The sequence below is a fragment of the Dendrobates tinctorius genome, unplaced genomic scaffold (genome assembly GCF_039654945.1).
Source record: "Dendrobates tinctorius isolate UK_male_01 unplaced genomic scaffold, ASM3965494v1 ptg000156l, whole genome shotgun sequence".
Classification (NCBI taxonomy): Eukaryota; Metazoa; Chordata; class Amphibia; order Anura; family Dendrobatidae; genus Dendrobates; species Dendrobates tinctorius.
Window position 1 is genome coordinate 6,934,472 of NW_027361823.1, and position 17,832 is coordinate 6,952,303.

General features: G+C 44.1%; 2 protein-coding genes across 3 annotated transcripts in view; one reads left to right on the plus strand and one right to left on the minus strand.

Annotated features, from left to right (window-relative positions):
* The window catches only part of LOC141051301 (AMSH-like protease), a 153,381-nt gene that overhangs the window by 117,908 nt on the left and 17,641 nt on the right, over window positions 1–17,832 (minus strand). The window lies entirely within an intron of this gene.
* Window positions 10,583–17,832, plus strand: part of ANKRD22 (ankyrin repeat domain 22) — a 66,468-nt gene continuing 59,218 nt past the window's right edge. The window contains exon 1 of the mRNA XM_073548196.1: window positions 10,583–10,701. The gene's annotated coding sequence lies outside the window, so the exon portion shown is untranslated. The remainder of the gene's footprint in view (window positions 10,702–17,832) is intronic.

Here is a 17,832-nt window from a genome sequence, read left to right on the forward strand (position 1 = left end):
TGGTTCGCTTGCACGGGATTCCTGAGAACATTGTATCTGACAGAGGAGTTCAGTCTGTGTCTAGATTTTGGAGGACTTTCTGTTCCAAGTTGGGAATTCAGTTGTCCTTCTCCTCTGCTTTTCACCCTCAGACCAATGGGCAGACAGAGAGAACAAACCAGACCTTGGAGTCGTATTTGAGATGTTTTATTTCCGCTGATCAGGATGATTGGGTTTCATTTTTGCCCTTGGCCGAATTTGCTTTAAATAATAGAGCTAGTTCTGCCACTTTGATGTCACCTTTTTTTTGTAACTTTGGGTTTCATCCTCAATTTTCTTCAGGGCAGGTGGAGCCTTCTGCCTGCCCAGGTGTTGACACTGTGGTGGAGAGAATGTACCAGATCTGGGACCAAGTGGTGGATAAGTTATCTCTCTCCCAGGAAAAGGCCCAGCGGTTTTCCAATCGACATAGGACCATTGGTCCCCAGTTTAAGATTGGTGATATGGTGTGGTTATCATCAAAAAATATTGCTATGAAGGTGGCTTCTCCTAAGTTTAAGCCTAGATTTATTGGACCTTACAAGATTTTGGAGATTATTAATCCGGTCTCTTTTCGTTTGGCTCTTCCTGTCACATTTAAAATCCATAATGTGTTCCATAAGTCCTTCTTGAAGAGGTTTGTTGAACCAGTTGTTCCTGGGGTGGCACCTCCAGACCCTGTATTGGTTGAAGGTAACATGGAATATGAGGTAGAGAAAATACTGGATTCCCGTCTGGCTAGACGGAGACTCCAGTATTTGGTTAAGTGGAAGGGTTATGGTCAGGAGGATAATTCCTGGGTCTCTGCCTCTGATATTCATGCCAAAAGATTGGTGCGTGCATTTCATCGGGCTCACCCTGATCGCCCTGGTGGCGTGGTTGAGGGTTCGGTGACCCCTCCTCAAGGGGGAGGTACTGTTGTGAGTTCATTTTCCCCTTCGTCACTGAGGTCTGGTGAACTCCCTATTCTGGTAAAGGAAGGTAATAAGCCTGATTATCAGGCACCTGAGCCTATTGAGGATGACTGGCTGAGTGTAGTCACGGATTGGATATAAGGCTGCCGACGCCCTTCTGCCCTGCGGGTGATTTCTCTGTGGACTTCTAGGACACCAGTCTGATTCCTGCTCCTCTAAAGCTAAGTTTTCTGTTTTGCCTGTTAGCATTTTTGTTTTGTTTTTTTGTTTTCCTTGCTTTTCTGTATTCTGCCATTCCCTGCTGGGGTGAGCGGAATCTCCTTTTGCCTGTAGCTCTGTCTTCAGAATATTCCTGAGTACTGACATAGCTTTTTTGAAGCCTAGCGTCTTCAGGGCCTTTTTCACTGTCAGTCTGTTGGCTCTTATTTTCATAGGGTTTTTCACGGATTGCAGACAGCAGCCTTCCTGTCCTTTTCTATCTAGTTAGCTTGGGACCCGTCTTTGCTCAGTCTATCTTTCTGTCTGTGTTAGTATTTTCATCTTGCTTCACCGTCATTATATGTTGGGGGCTGCCTATTGCTTTGGGGTCTGCTCTGGGGCAGTTTAGATTTCCCCTTTCTTTCTTTAGGCTTATTTAATTCTCCGGCTGTGATCGAGGGGTCTAGGGCATCGTAGGAACCCCCCACGGCTACTGCTAGTTGTGTTGATAGGTTCAGGGGTCTGCAATCCGATAGCTGCCAACTTCTCTGGTTTTCTGGACTTAGCTAGCATTTCTGTTTTTGCCTCCTACGGTGATTCAATCATAACAAGAGGGTCTGCTGAAGACTCCATGCCTGTCATTATGAATCTCCTATGAACATGTTCGTAAGAGATCGCGAAGCGCTGCTATGTGTAGAATAGGCAAAATGATGATCACAGCTTCAAGTCTCCTTAGGGGGCTTTAAAAAAATATTAATAAAAATTACACAAAGTTCAAATCTCCTTTTGCCCCATTCAAAATAAAACAACTAAAAAATACACATATTTGGTATCGCTGCATTCAGACATGTACGATCTATCAAAATTAAATTAAATTAATCTGATTAGATTATCAAAAGGCAATCAGAGGCAATCAAAAGATATCTACTCCAAAATGGTAATAAATAAAAACGTCAGATCATGGTGCAAAAAAAAGTAAGCCATCACCCAGCCCCCGTGTGGAATTGTTCTTTTTTTTGCAATTTCACCACACTTGGAATTTTTTTAATCAATGATGCCATTCAACAGTACAACTTGTCCTATAAAAAAAGAAGCCACCATACACCTATAATGACAGAAAAGAAAAAAGTTATGGCTCTGGCAAGAAGGGGAGCAAAATTCGAAAGTACAAAAACTGAAAGGGATTAAACTTTTGTTTTTGTTTTTTATACAAAAGAAGCACTTGTCCCATCAAAGTTTTTATCCTCTTAATATATTGCGATCATCATATTATACAGCACTGTGTACTTACAATTGCTCATTTTGCCTTTCTACCCAGTTAATTCTTTTTTTTTGCTCTGTGCAGAAACCTGAAGTATCTTTTTCCTGCATTTATCATTCCCATATTCCCATCTTCACCTCCTGACCCAGCTGCTCCCTTCTCTCTCCTGCCAGAGACTTTGGCAGTGATGACTCGTACAGGGAAAATTGACCTCCTGTTTCTACATAGAGACTGGAAGGATTCAGCAAGTCCGTTTTTAATCATGTGAGGTCATAGACCTAATGGAAAACAGAATAAATCACTGAGTAGAAAGGCAAAATGAGAAATTGTAAGTACACAGTGCTGTATAGTATGATGACTGCAATATATTAAGAAGATAATATTGTTGATGGGAGGAGGAGTGCTTCTCTAACGTGGAAGCAACATGAACAAAAGGATGAGAATTAACCTTGACCAACGGCTCATTCACACATCGAGGTTTGTACACTTTATTCCCGGACTGAAAGTCTCATCGAGATGTCGGTTTTTCTCGCACAATTCCTATTCATATTTTTCATGTACAGCATTCATACCGGTTATAGTCTGTAGGACTGTTCACACATTCAATTCTTTTCTCACCCAAATGCTTGGAGACTAGTCCGCTTTCATCCAAGTGGCAGACCAAACTCTGCAATGCAATGAATGGGTGCGTGAAAACGAATTGGACTGTTTAATAGAACAAGAAATTTCCATTATTTTTTTTTTATCTGAGAAAAACTGATAGAACCGTGACAAAAACTCTGATAGTGAAAACTGACGCTAAACAAATTCTGATGACAGTCTGTCAAAAACACAGATGAAACTAGTGTTTATCATAAGAGAAGAATCATTAATTGAACCCGAATTTCCAAGAAAAAAAAAAAAAAAGATGAAGGCCTGATCATTTGATCCCATTTTCCTTTCAAGACCATGGATCTGTGGAAACAGCGGACAGCTGTGCGTCATCCGAGTGCTTTCATTTATAACTGTGTGGTTAATAGGAGAAGCTTTGACTTTTTTTTTATTCGTACTACAAAAACGGATGTAAACATCAATGGATCAATTGGATTTTTTTTTACGTGCAGCAAAGAGAAAATGTGTGAATTCAGTCTTACCCAAGTCTTCATTCAACTAACGTAATCTAGAAGTTGGGAGGCCCCCCCCCCCAAAAAAAAATGTACACCATCGGGGGGTGTTAGGAACGGCGGAACGCACTAAATAAAAATAATAAAGTGCGTTCGCCGCTCAGGGTCCACCGTACAGTAGGTGTTACAACCACTGCTGATTAATGGCAGACGAGCAATATGGTGATATAATGCGCATGGGTTCAACTTCACCCGAAGTGCGCAGAGCGGGCTCTGTTCACACACAGAGGCGCCGCAACAAAAACATACATAAAGGCTGAGCCTGTTAGAGTCACAGGTCTCAGGTAAATGCACACACGGTATAAGGTCACAGGAGCAGGAACTAAGACAGAGGGGCTGCGTCCGTCTAGACCTACCGTGTGTGCGGCGTCGCTACTGCGAACGCCAAGAAGGGTTGCAACTGCAGCGCGGCGCAGGACACTGCCGCTGGACGACACAGCTACAAAGCAGGCGCTATGTCGGACGCTAGCGCAGAGGTGCGGTGTTCACAGTGGCCTAAGGCTTGCCACAGACTGGCGCTGACTGCTGAACTAATTCCCTAACCACATGCGTAATATCAGAGGGAAGGGGTTTCATAATAAGTCAGTCACCAGAATCAACCATGCATCACCATTCACACATAGCAGTCTATACTAGCGCATGGCAGAACGGCCATGCGTGCTTTTTATAGCAGCCGGGACCTTCCGGAAGCTTCCAGATCTCCGAGATGTACCAATGAGATCTGGAGCAGGACCTGAGCATATGACTCCCGATCTCCAATGGGAAACCGTCTCATGAGCATGCTCAGTAGGAGGACAGAGGGACTTAGCCCCTGGAGAGAGATTTGCTGCAAGGCAATCTCCTCTGCGGTAGATGAAGAGCAAGAGACCGCAGAATGTAAGGGTCTGGATTCCTGTAGAGCAGACCCAAGAAGCTGACTCCTAACAGAGGGCAATTCTTTTTTCCTACCCATTTTTCTTAAATGGATATTGTCAGAAAAACAAGCAGTTTTGTTATTTATTGCTTATTACAATGTGCAGAAATATTAACACTTTTCTTTTGTTTGCACCTTGTTGACAACACACTTATCCACAGTAACAACCACTGCGGCCATGTTCCTCATGGCTTTCTTTCCCATTTCTCCAGCATTCCTAGTTCTCACCTAATTACATAATCTTACACTCCTCCTTTGGCCACACATCTGGCTATTTCCTCTTCCTCCACTGTATCCCAAGGACTTGGCAGCTTATAGTTACTTTCATATTTGGCATTCACTTCTCCCTCAGTCACATGTTCTGCAGCAATTCTTTTCCCAGGATTCCTGAGACTTGCTGTTAGGCATCGAGTTTCTCCCACTGCACAGGAGGAGTCTTGAGCCATGTCCTCTATGGTCTCCCATTTCTCTACAGCCACAGAGGTTCCTGCTCAGCAGAGACGTCCGTCCCAGCGTCTTGCCCAGGGTAATGTTAGGTGTCTGGTTGCTACTCCTGGCTCAGCTATTGTACCATGCATGAGTCAGCGGCGAGCAGACGCTCCTGGGACTAAGTCCTGCTTTTCTCCTACTGAGCATGCCCGTGGGACGACCTCTCATTGGAGGTCGGATGTCACATGCTCAGGTCCTATTGCAGCTCGGATTGTGCCATCAGGAAGGTCCCGGAAGGCTGCGTCTATAAAAGGATCGCACGGCAGTTTACCACCTCTGCACGGTGGACCCCGGGCTGCGAACACACCTTACTATCATTTTATTATTTGGTGCGCTCCACCAGCCCTAACACTTGCTCTCATCATTTACATATATTCACTCTCCCCTCAGTCAGTTTCCTTGCTGCGTCACTCGGACTATGCTATGCACCCAGTCATGTGCCCACTATGAGATCACAGGGAGCTGCAGAATACAGGAGGTGATGCTGCCCCTTTTATTGGTTATCATACAGGAAATAATGGGGCCCCATTTTTGTGTCAGAGTAAATGAAATGATGCCGCCCAACTTCCTGGTCACAGTGCAGGAAATGATGTTGCCCCACTTCTGAGTCAAAGTATAAGAAATGATGCTGCCCCACTTTCTGGCCACAGTACAGGAAATGATGCTACCCCACTTCCTGGTCACAGTGCAGGAAATGATGCTGCCGCACTTCCTGGTCACAGTGCAGGAAATTATGCCGCCCCACTTCCTGGTCACAGTGCAGGAAATGATGCCGCCCCACTTCCTGGTCACAGTGCAGGAAATGATGCCGCCCCACTTCCTGGTCACAGTGCAGGAAATGATGCCGCCCCACTTCCGGGTCACAGTGCAGGAAATGATGCCGCCCCACTTCCTGGTCACAGTGCAGGAAATGATGCCGCCCCACTTCTTGGTCACAGTGCAGGAAATGATGTCACCCCACTTCCTGGTCACAGTGCAGGAAATGATGTTGCCCCACTTCTGAGTCAAAGTATAAGAAATGATGCTGCCCCACTTTCTGGCCACAGTACAGGAAATGATGCTACCCCACTTCCTGGTCACAGTGCAGGAAATGATGCTGCCGCACTTCCTGGTCACAGTGCAGGAAATTATGCCGCCCCACTTCCTGGTCACAGTGCAGGAAATGATGCCGCCCCACTTCCTGGTCACAGTGCAGGAAATGATGCTACCCCACTTCCTGGTCACAGTGCAGGAAATGATGCTGCCGCACTTCCTGGTCACAGTGCAGGAAATGATGCCGCCCCACTTCCGGGTCACAGTGCAGGAAATGATGCCGCCCCACTTCCTGGTCACAGTGCAGGAAATGATGCCGCCCCACTTCCTGGTCACAGTGCAGGAAATGATGCTGCCCCACTTCCTGGTCACAGTGCAGGAAATTATGCCGCCCCACTTCCTGGTCACAGTGCAGGAAATGATGCCGCCCCACTTCCTGGTCACAGTGCAGGAAATGATGCCACCCCACTTCCTGGTCACAGTGCAGGAAATGATGCCACCCCACTTCCTGGTCACAGTGCAGGAAATGATGCCGCCCCACTCCCTGGTCACAGTGCAGGAAATGATGCCGCCCCACTTCCGGGTCACTTGATTAGAGCCAAACACTTCTAAAACCAGGGGAAGAGTCTTGAGGAGATCATTTGCATATTTCCAGTGCCTTCTGGGATAAGTGAAGAGTCTCCGCGAGCTCAACGATCTCCGCGCGCCGCGAATTTTGGCTCATCTTTCATCGTTTTTAAGAAATCTCAAGATGGAAGAGGCCAGGAGCCATTTGGTGAGCTGCATTTCTTGCTACATGTTCACAGATTTACCAGTGGAAAAGCCAAACTTCACATGCCACAAATGCAAGCTTGTGTCCCTGTTGGAGGAAAAGTTGCAAAATCTCGAAGAGAGGTTAGCTACATTGAAGATCATTAAGGAAGGTGAAGAGTTCTTGGACAGAGCAGAATTATCTCTTCATGTTACAGAAAGAGAAGAAATTCGAAGTGCACCTGAAGAAACAGAGGAATGGAGACATGTGACCCAGAGAAGCAGGAGGATCAGGAGGCAGTCAGCACCCATACTGCTCAGAAACCAGTACCAGGCTCTCACGCAGGAAAACAATGAAGAAATACATCAGGATAAGACTTTGCCAACAAACAGCAACCTTGTACGCCTTCAGAGTCCTCCTGGATGGAGAAAGAAAAATGTTGTGAAGAAGAAACGGAGAGTGGTGGTCATGGGGGATTCACTGTTGAGAGGAACAGAGGCCGCTATCTGCAGACCGGATATAACTTCAAGAGAAATGTGCTGTCTTCCAGGTGCAAAAATTAAAGATGTGTCTGACAGGATATCAGGACTCTTCAGACCTACAGATGACTTCCCATTCCTGCTACTACATGTGGGGACAAATGACACCGCAAGAAACGACCTGGAAACCATCTGCAGAGACTTTGAAGACTTAGGCAAGAAAGTGAAAGAACTGGGAGCGCAGGTGGTCTTCTCTTCCATCCTCCCAGTGGATGGCCATGGAACAAGGAGGTGGAATAAGATTCTGCAAGTGAACAACTGGCTACGTCGATGGTGCCGTCAGCAACGATTTGGATTTCTGGATCACGGAGTGAACTACTTATACGATGGACTACTTGCTAGAGATGGGGTGCACCTTACGAAGACTGGAAAGCATGTATTTGGAAGTCGCCTTGCTACACTTGTAAGGAGAGCTTTAAACTAGAACAACATGGGAAGGGAAGCAAAAGACCAGAAAAAGCCATACACCTGACAAATGCTATTGAGAACTCTGCTATTAGAAGTGGAAAAGAAGAACAAAGACGAAAGAATCTAATTAATAAAAATATTGGAGAAAGAGAAACCAATCACAAACTAAAATGTTTCTATACTAATGCACAAAGCATGGGCAACAAACAAGGAGAATTGGAACTACTAACACAGGAAAAGAAATATGATGTCATTGGAATCACTGAAACTTGGTGGGACAATACACATGATTGGAATACAAGACTAGAAGGATACAACTTATTTGCAAGAAACAGACTTGATAAACGAGGAGGGGGTGTTGCATTGTATGTTAGAAACGCGTATATCTGCACAGAGATTGAAGCTTCAGAGACTGGGAGTTCTGTGGAAACTGTTTGGGTAAGAATACAAGGACAGAACAATGGAAAGGACACCATTGTAGGCATTTACTACAGGCCGCCTGTGCAAGCTGAAGATATGGATGAACTCTTTATGCATCAAATGGCCAAGTTCTCCAAAAAATATGACATAGTTGTCATGGGAGATTTCAACTATCCAGACATTTGTTGGGAATCTCTCTCAGGCAAAACTAACAGGTCAAGGAAATTCTTATCCTCTCTTGCTGACAACTTTATCTTCCAAAAGGTAGGGGAGAAAACAAGGGGAACTGCTACCTTGGATCTAATCCTTATTAACAGGGAGGAAATGGTTGAGGAGGTAAAAGTGGCTGGAACCCTAGGAAGGAGCGACCATGCTATTTTAGAATTTTGGATAACTAGAGGAGGAAGACCTGTGAAGACTCAGACGTCAAGGTTAGATTTCAGAAAGGCAGATTTTAAGGGATTCAGAAAGATAATTGGAGGGATCCAATGGCTGGATATCCTTAAAGACAAAAATGTCCAGGAAGGATGAGAAATCTTGAAAAATGAAATTCTCAAAGCACAGTTGTTAACAATTCCGAAAAGAGGGAAAAATAGGAAGCATTTAAGGAAACCAGGATGGGTGAACACAGAACTTAAGCACATGCTAAAAAGGAAGAAAAAAATGTTTATAAAATGGAAAGAGGGAGGCATATCTAAAGAAGAATATAATGCTGTCTGCAGAACCTGCAGGGCACAAATCAGATTATCTAAAGCTGACAATGAATTGAGGCTTGCAAGAGATGTCAAAAGCAATAATAAAGGATTTTGGGGATATGTCAAAAGTAAAAGAAAAGTCAAAGATGCTATAGGATTTTTACAGGATGAAAATGATGAAATAGAAGAATCCAGGATATCTATAAACAGAAAGATAGTGAGGAAACACTTAGCTACCCTAAATGAATTCAAGTCTCCAGGTCCAGATGAATTACACCCCAGAGTACTGAAGGAGATAGCAGAAGAAATTTTTGAACCCCTCTCCATAATCTTTGAAAATTCTTGGAGAACAGGAGAAGTGCCAGAAGACTGGAGAAGAGCAAATGTTGTTCCTATCTTCAAAAAGGGGAAGAAGGTGAACCCAGGCAACTATAGGCCGGTGAGTCTGACTTCTATACCAGGAAAGATCTTTGAACAAATTATTAAACAACATGTATGTCAATACCTGGATAAGAATGAAGTGATTAAACAGAGTCAGCATGGGTTTGTAACTAATAAGTCATGTCAGACTAACTTAATTTCCTTCTATGACGGTATCACTGATTGGGTGGATCAAGGAAATGCTGTAGATATAGTATATCTTGACTTCAGCAAAGCATTTGACAAAGTCTCTCATACAATCCTTATTGAAAAAATGACTAAGTATGGAATGGACAAGGCAACTGTTAGGTGGATTCATAACTGGCTTAGTGATCGGACCCAAAGAGTGGTCGTAAATGGCTGCACATCCAGTTGGAAGAATGTCTCAAGTGGGGTACCACAGGGCTCTGTCCTGGGCCCTGTATTGTTCAACATCTTTATCAACGATTTAGATGAAGGAATTGAGGGTAAACTGATTAAATTTGCTGATGACACAAAGCTAGGAGGGATAGCTAATACTAGAGAAGAGAGAGAGAGGATTCAAAAAGATTTAAATAAACTGGAGAAGTGGGCAGCAACTAACAGAATGGTTTTTAACAGGGAGAAATGCAAAGTACTACATCTGGGCAATAAAAATGAAAAAAGCATATATAGAATGGGAGGAATAGGGCTAAGTGACAGCACATGTGAAAAAGACTTGGGTATACTAATAGATCACAGACTGAATATGAGTCAACAGTGTGATGCAGCAGCAAAAAAGGCAAATGCAATTCTAGGATGTATTAACAGAAGCATACAGTCTAGATCACGTGAAGTCATTATTTCCCTCTACTCCTCTTTGGTCAGACCTCATCTGGAATATTGTGTCCAGTTTTGGGCACCACATTTTAAAAAAGACATCAACAAACTGGAGCAAGTTCAGAAAAGAGCGACCAGAATGGTGACCGGTCTGCAAACCCTGTCTTATGAGGAAAGGTTGCAGGATTTGGGAATGTTTAGTTTGCAAAAGAGAAGACTGAGAGGAGACTTAATAGCTGTCTACAAATATCTAAAGGGCTGTCACATTGTAGAAGGATCAACTTTATTCTCATTTGCACAAGGAAAGACTAGAAGCAATGGGATGAAACTGAATGGGAGGAGACACAGATTAGATATTAGAAAAAACTTTTTGACAGTTAGAGTGATCAATGAGTGGAACAGGCTGCCACGAGAAGTTGTGAGTTCTCCTTCAATGGAAGTCTTCAAACAGAGGCTGGACAGACATCTGACTGGGATGATTTAGCGAATCCTGCTTTGAGCAGGGGGTTGGACCAGATGGCCCAGGAGGTCCCTTCCAACTCTACGATTCTATGATTCTATGATTCTATGGTACTTAGTGTAGGCCTTCCATTCTCCTGACATCGCACCATTACACCTTATTGATGAACCTGCCATCCCGCATGTGCTGAGATCGACCTAATATCAATCCACCTGCAATCCGGTAAGGACCTTTTCTGCCATATCTGGTCACGTCTCATGACACTTTGTCGTACTCTCTTCTCAATCTTCTGAATTGTGCGTGTTTTTAATTAGTGATTACTCTAAAGAGAAAGCAGTGCTTACAATGTATTCTCACCGTGTACACGGAGTCCTGCAAGCACAGCCCTCTAGCCATACTATGTAGCCTGGCGTCCATTATAGCGTGTGTATAACTGGCTGTCAATAGTGTTCTGTACCCATGACAAATTTATCTGAGCACACATCGCCATTGTTTGTATCTCTGCCATTGTCGGAGATGGTGTCGTTATGCCAAAAATGTTGGCAATCGTTGTCCTGTGTGTTATACCCACAAATCGCTCCTTGCTTTCCCTTCCTTTTATTTCCTTCTGTCCTTCCCCTTGTCTCTTTTCCTCAGTTTCTGTTCTGGGTTAGGGCTCGCTCATTTCCCTAACAAATATGTAATACATTAGTCTCACTGTAAGTGTTGACATTACGCAGCAATGTACACTGAATACTGTCATTTATTGATGAAGCTCACATGTTCTTGGACTGTACAACGATACCCTTGCCAAATTCACAAGTGATAATTTTGTGCCCAGGTTCTTTCTATTATTAACTCACTGGGTTTGTAAGGGCCGGTTTACTCTGCACGATGCACAGTGTCAAGCGATTGACCCGCATCATGGTGGTTTAAGAGCCTGCTTACATCGGCTCCAAGTATGCGCTGACCAATCTATAACTGGCTGCGCAAAGGCGGCTATCGTTCTCAGCAACACAGGCCGATGCACCGCCAAAATTGTTCTTTTTTTTTTTATTACAGGTCGCTCAGTGTGTGACGCTTAGCGTGGTATGGTTGTAGTCACAAGCTTTTTTAGGGCCTCCCCCATTGGTAAATATTACCCAAATGGTTGTTGTTTAGTGCCACCAACGAGTCCATGTAAACGGACCCTTAGACTGGTTTCACATGTTTGTAAAATATGGGTCATGAATGAAATGTAAAGTGTGTGAGTGTCTTTAGAAATGAAAGGCAAGTGAAGAGGATTGGAGATTGGATAGCCATTCTACAGGATAATGGATACTACCTTGGTAATCAGTGAAATATTTCCCTTGGGATAAGTGTAAACAGTAAAGTAATACAGCTAACAAATCAGTTGTCATGTGTGAAGTGTTACTCAATCTGCTACAAGGCGCTTCCTTCTATATAACACAGTCAATAAGTAACAATGGTGATTGTATCCTCTGTGTATTTACCTGCTACTCCGGTTGCACACAGACCAGGTACACCTTCTCTTGAGAAATACAAAAGCTTAAACAGAGTATATCAGCTCTAAAGTTTGTAAAGTTAGCACAAGTCCTTGTAGGGGACTTTTGTTTTAAAAGAAGCCATGCCCTTTGTTTAATAATCAGCTGGAGAGTTGTTGTTGGTTTGTTTTTTTTTAAATGTTCATATGCAAATGTGTTTGGAGCACCATGGGCCAGTGCTGGAATAATTTTTTTTTTTTCCTCCCCATCCACAGTCGCTGGTTAGGTCATTGCTGTCAATAATACAGCTGAGGCAAATAAAGCTGGGAAAAAAAATGTGATCTGAATCACATGGCCACACCTGCAATGCTCCAAGCATCTAATTTGCATATGAGCAGAAAGAATATTTTACTTAAACCTGTCCAGGGGATTTGTATATTAAAGTTATGGCCCCTCTTAGGCTGTGTGCACACGCTGCGGATTTTGCTGCGGTTCCGCAGCGGTTTTGGCCGCTGCGGACCCGCAGCAGTTTCTGCTGCGGTGTACAGTACAATGATTCCCTATGGGAATCAAAAACCGCAGTGCAGACGGTGCGGAATTTTCCGCGCGGATTATCTGCGGTTTTCAATCCGCAGAAAGAATTGACATGTCAATTCTTTCTGCGGATTCTCCTGCGGTTTGCCATCTCCTCCATTGAGGAGATGAAAAACCGCAGGGCAAAACCGCAGAACAATCCGCAGGTAAAACCGCAGGTCTTTTGACCTGCGGTTTCACCTGCGGATTGTACAAAATCCGCGCGGATGAATCCGCACCTTTTCCGCAGCGTGTGCACACAGCCTAAGTGTAAGATCTTATTAAAGATAAGAGTTTACTTTGATACCAATAAGCACAGGGTGAAGCCGGTTTCTTGCTTAAAATAAAGAGGGTATCTGGGATTTTGCATATTTTGCCCCATGGGGCTAAGAAATTACAGGCAGGTAGTTTCTACCTACCTGCTTGTTCTGCCCAGTTCCAATCTCTGCCAGCTTAGAGCAGTCGGGTACCGTTCCTGATGGCGATTCTGTGGCTTCCGGTGATCACGCTGACAGAGCAGCCGCTTCTTTTCTGCTCTGTCGACGAGGCGTCCCTACCAATGTAATGTTGATTAACAGCTGCCTCCCTTCTCCCACTGCCTAACTGCAGGAAGCTAGCCGTCAATCAGGATGTTAGCAGAGACACCCCGTCAACAGAGCAGAAGAAGAGCTGCTTTGTTGACGAGAGGTGAAATGAAGAAGTTCTGTGACCGCTCTAAGTGGCCAGAGATCGGCATCGGGCAGGTAGTTAGCGACTACCTGCCAGTAGGTTTTTGGCCACTTGGGACAAATTAAGCACAGTCCCAGATGACCTCTTTTAAGATAAACGGTCACCACAATTTTGTAATGTGAAGACATGGTGGTAATGGGGCTGTAATACTGATTAAATTGATAAATTCGGTGAAGAAATCCACTTTGCTGTTCTTCTTTAATCACCGCATGAAGTTTTCTGTTAATTAGATTTCAATGCACAGGGGCCGGACTGTGCACGGTGTCTTCTCCGCCCTGTCTGTGATTCTCCACCCCTCCACCTGCATCCAGTCTTTGAGTCACACGTCATTCTTTCAGTGATCTGCCTCTTCTGTGTGAAATCTCCTCTTCAAACAGAAGAGTCAGATGGAAAAGTGAGGAAATCAGACATGGAGGAGAAGACCCGGTGCATAGTCCCGGTCCCTGTGCACCAAAATCTAATTAGCAGAAAGCTACAAACGCTGTTTATAGAAGAACAACAACGTGGATTTCTTCATCAAGTTTATAAAGGTATTCAGTATTACTGCGCCATTACAGCCATCTCTTTGTTACGATACAAAATCAGGCTGATGGGTTCTTTAACCCCTTAATGACGGAGCGTTTTTCAGTTTTGTGTTTTCATTTTTCGCTCCCCTTCTTCCCAGAGCCATAACTTTTTTCATTTTTCCGTCAATATGGCTATGTGAGGGCTTATTTTTTGCGTGCCGAGCTGACGTTTTTAATGATACAATTTTTGTGCAGATTCGATCTCTTAATCGCCTGTTATTGCATTTTAATGCAATGTCGTGGTGACCATAAAAACCATAATTCTGGTGTTTTGATTTTTTTCTCGCTACGCCGCTTAGCGATCGGGTTAATCTTTTTTTTTATTTTTTTTTTTTTTTGATCGGGTGATTCTGAATGCGGCAATACCAAATATGTGTATGTTTGATTTTTTTTTTTTTTTTTATTTTATTTTGAATGGGGGGGTGATTTGAACTTTTATGTTTTTTTTCCCATATTTTTGAAAAAAAATTTTTTTTTTTTTAACTTTTGCCATGCTTCATTAGTCTCCATGGGAGGCTAGAAGCTCCCACAACTCTATCGCCTCTGCTACATAGAAGTGATGCTCAGATCGCCTCTATGTTGCAGATTTACTGCATTGCTATGAGCGCCGTCCAGAGGGTGGAGCTCATATCAATCCGGCATCAACAATCAAGGTCTCAAGGAGACCTCTGGTTGCCATGCCGATGACCCCCGATCACATGAAGGAGTCACCGATGAGTGCATTTCCAGCCAGATGGCTGGGAGCGCTTGTTAAATGTCGCTGTCGGTTTGACAGCGGCATTTGACTAGTTAATAGCCGCGGGCGGATCATGATTCTACCCGCGGCTATTGCGGGCACATGTCAGCTGTTCAAAACAGATGACATGTCCGTCTTTGATGTGGGCTCACTGCCGGAGCACACATCAAAGCGGGGGTGCCGCCATCGGACGTACTATTCCGTCTGATGGCATAAAGGGGTTAAATGTCAAACATCAACAAAAAATAATTTTTCTGAATTTCTGTAACATACACATATTCTATAGCACTTTTAGCAAATTTGTTCTTATGGTCAACAGGTAAAAAAAAAAAATCTATGAATGTTCAATAAGACCCTCCAGTCAAACACATGAATGTTTACTCTGAAAGCTCTCCACCCTGGAAGTCCTACATCTCAAACTATGTGGAGAGCGAAAGAGAAATCCTTCGTGGAATGATTTTCTCATCTATAATTCTGTTGGATTCCCCAAACACTGGACAGTATAGAATTTTAGCATGTTGTGAAGTATGGTATACTGGAGCTACAGAGCTATGCCAAGGTGTACCAGCCGGAGCTCACAAAAAATAGTGTAAAAAGGTCTGTAAATATTTGACTGTCAGATCCACTATAAATTTAGAGCATACACTGGATATTCTTATCTGATTTATGTAGTGGAGCTCAGGTCACACTGGGCCAAGACCTTAAGGCCCCGTTACATCTAACGATGTCCCAGCGATCCCACCAACATAGACAACCCCTCCAGTGATCAGGACCAGCGAGCAAGCTGGTATCCAAAGTAAACATCGGGTTTCTAAGAGCCACACGGCTCTTAGAAACCCGATGTTCATGTTGGATACCAGCGTGCAGCATCGCTGGCTCCTGCTGCCACATGCAGCGATGCGTGCTGGCCAGCGGGAGACCAGCGATGGAAAAAACAGCCCAGGACGATCCGGCACGATCAGCGATACCCGGCGGGGGGGGGGGGTGGTCACTGCTGGATGTCACACACAGCGATATCGCTGTGTGTAACAGCGCCTTTACTCTACAAGTAATATGTGCCTCCTCCCTATGAGCAATAGCAGCAATTAATGGAGTCAATAAATACAGTATACATGGATTACATGTCTCAAGTTCTGGAATTATTGTCCTGAGAATTTGGGCCCATACACACTTGTGAGACTGAAATACATGTAGCCACACGCTCCGCTCCCAGGGCCGGTGGCAGTCCCAGGTTTTCTTGCGAGAGACTCGCACGAGAATCATGTGAGTCTCTCACAAGTGAGTATGAGCCCTTTTGTTGTATTTTTGGGCAGTGTGAAATGGCCATCGTACCGACAGCACATTGACCAACTTTAGCCCCATCAGTGACCACTGCCGTGTAGATCAGTTGCATGCAGATTCTGATTATTGTACTCCATGATGAGCCCAAGAGAAAAAGTTGAAAGGCGTAAGACCCATGCAGTGTTGAAATTTAGGGGTAGGTTCAAGAGTGGTCACCCTTGTTAGTGTGGGGAACCTGCGTGAGGTTCATGATTTACGGCAGGGCTATGGAATCTGTGACACTTAAAATCTATAATACATTGGGTACAGTAGTACAATGCAGGATGTGCTGCACATTTTTTTTTTTAAAACAATTTGGGAAAGTTCTGAAATGTCCTATAAATGTCTGCTCTGTTCCTGATCTAAGGTCTGGGCTTTTAGATGAGAGGAATCTGTGCTGCACTTTATGCACATGCTCAGTAGTGACCAGTGCTGTGGGGTCAGGGAAACTGAGTAGTCAGAAACTTGGATTACAGACTCCACAGCCCTGGATCACGGTGTACCTGAAGGAGAAAGCATGGATCAGGGCAGAAAATGTGTCCTATACCAAGCAAGATTTGCATACCATAAAAGTAAAATCTCATAAGTAGCTACCAATGCATTTTATGGTCTTTTTAATAAACATTCTGTAATTGATGGTTTGCGATTGTTTTGCACAGTAACTTGTGTTGTGTGTATTTAAGCCTGTGACCAATAAGTTGGGTCTATTTAAGGATTAAAAAAAAAAAAAAAAATATATATATATATATATATATAATGATTTCAATGAACTTGCCTTATTGTATATAACACATTACCAGTAAGGCTAAGTTTCACATAGTGTTGTTTCCTATGTTTAGTGGGCCCTTTGGGGTTCCTGTCCAAACACCCCCTCCCAGCAAAATGGGATTCGGGCGTATGCAGTGGAATGGCCATTGACTATAATGGTGCTTTGTTTTACATCAATTTCGGATTTGCCTATAGGAGTCGGGAACCAACAGTCTGCTATGTCTTGGTGCCCACCTCAACCAGGCATATACGGCCAAAAATGGAGCACATCAGAGTACACGGTGACTCCGTCTGCACCATTATAGTCAACTAGCTAAAGAGCCCGGCGCTGCCCGAGCATAGTAACTAACTATGGTTAGTTATAACAAATTATTATGATAAAATATATATATATATATATATATATTTATTCGGAGTGCAGAGCCCCGCCCACTCTGCATAGCCACATTCACTATAATATCCCACCAGCCAGAGTTACCGGACAACAATCCCTAATATCCCACATCGTCCCATCAGCCAGAGCCACCGGACAACTTCCATTAATATCCCACTTCGTCCCATCAGCCAGAGCCACCGGACTACTACCCCTAATATCCCACATCATCCCGTCAGCCAGAGCCACCGGACTACTATCATTAATATCCCACTTCGTCCCATCAGCCAGAGCCACCGGACTACTACCCCTAATATCCCACATCATCCCGTCAGCCTGGGGTCAGAACCAAAGTGCTGGATGGATTTGCTCTGACTTCCATACCAATGATCTCTTTAAGAGGGAAGATGTGCCTATGAGATGGAGGATGTGTGATAGGGATATGGGCAGGGAGGGGGGATTCCTTTCTGTCATGTGCTCTGTGCTCCTTTTTGGGGGGCAGACAATGGCTGGGAGCTTATGTTCCCAGGGATGCTAGACTTCTCCCACCATGTCAGTGTCTGCTGAGGTGTTGTCAAGTGGGAAAACTTGCTCATAGCAACCAATCATAGCTCAGCTTCTTTTGAACAGCTCTGTTGAAATGAAAGATGCATTGTGATTGGTTGGTGATACACACACACACACACACGTTCAGTTTTATATATAGAGATGGTCATGCCGCTGCATATGCCTGAATCCCATTTTGTGGGGGATCGGTTGGAGGCCACTGAATTTAGGAGAAAACGATATTTGAATCTAGCCTAATGCTTTATACAGCAGAGGAAT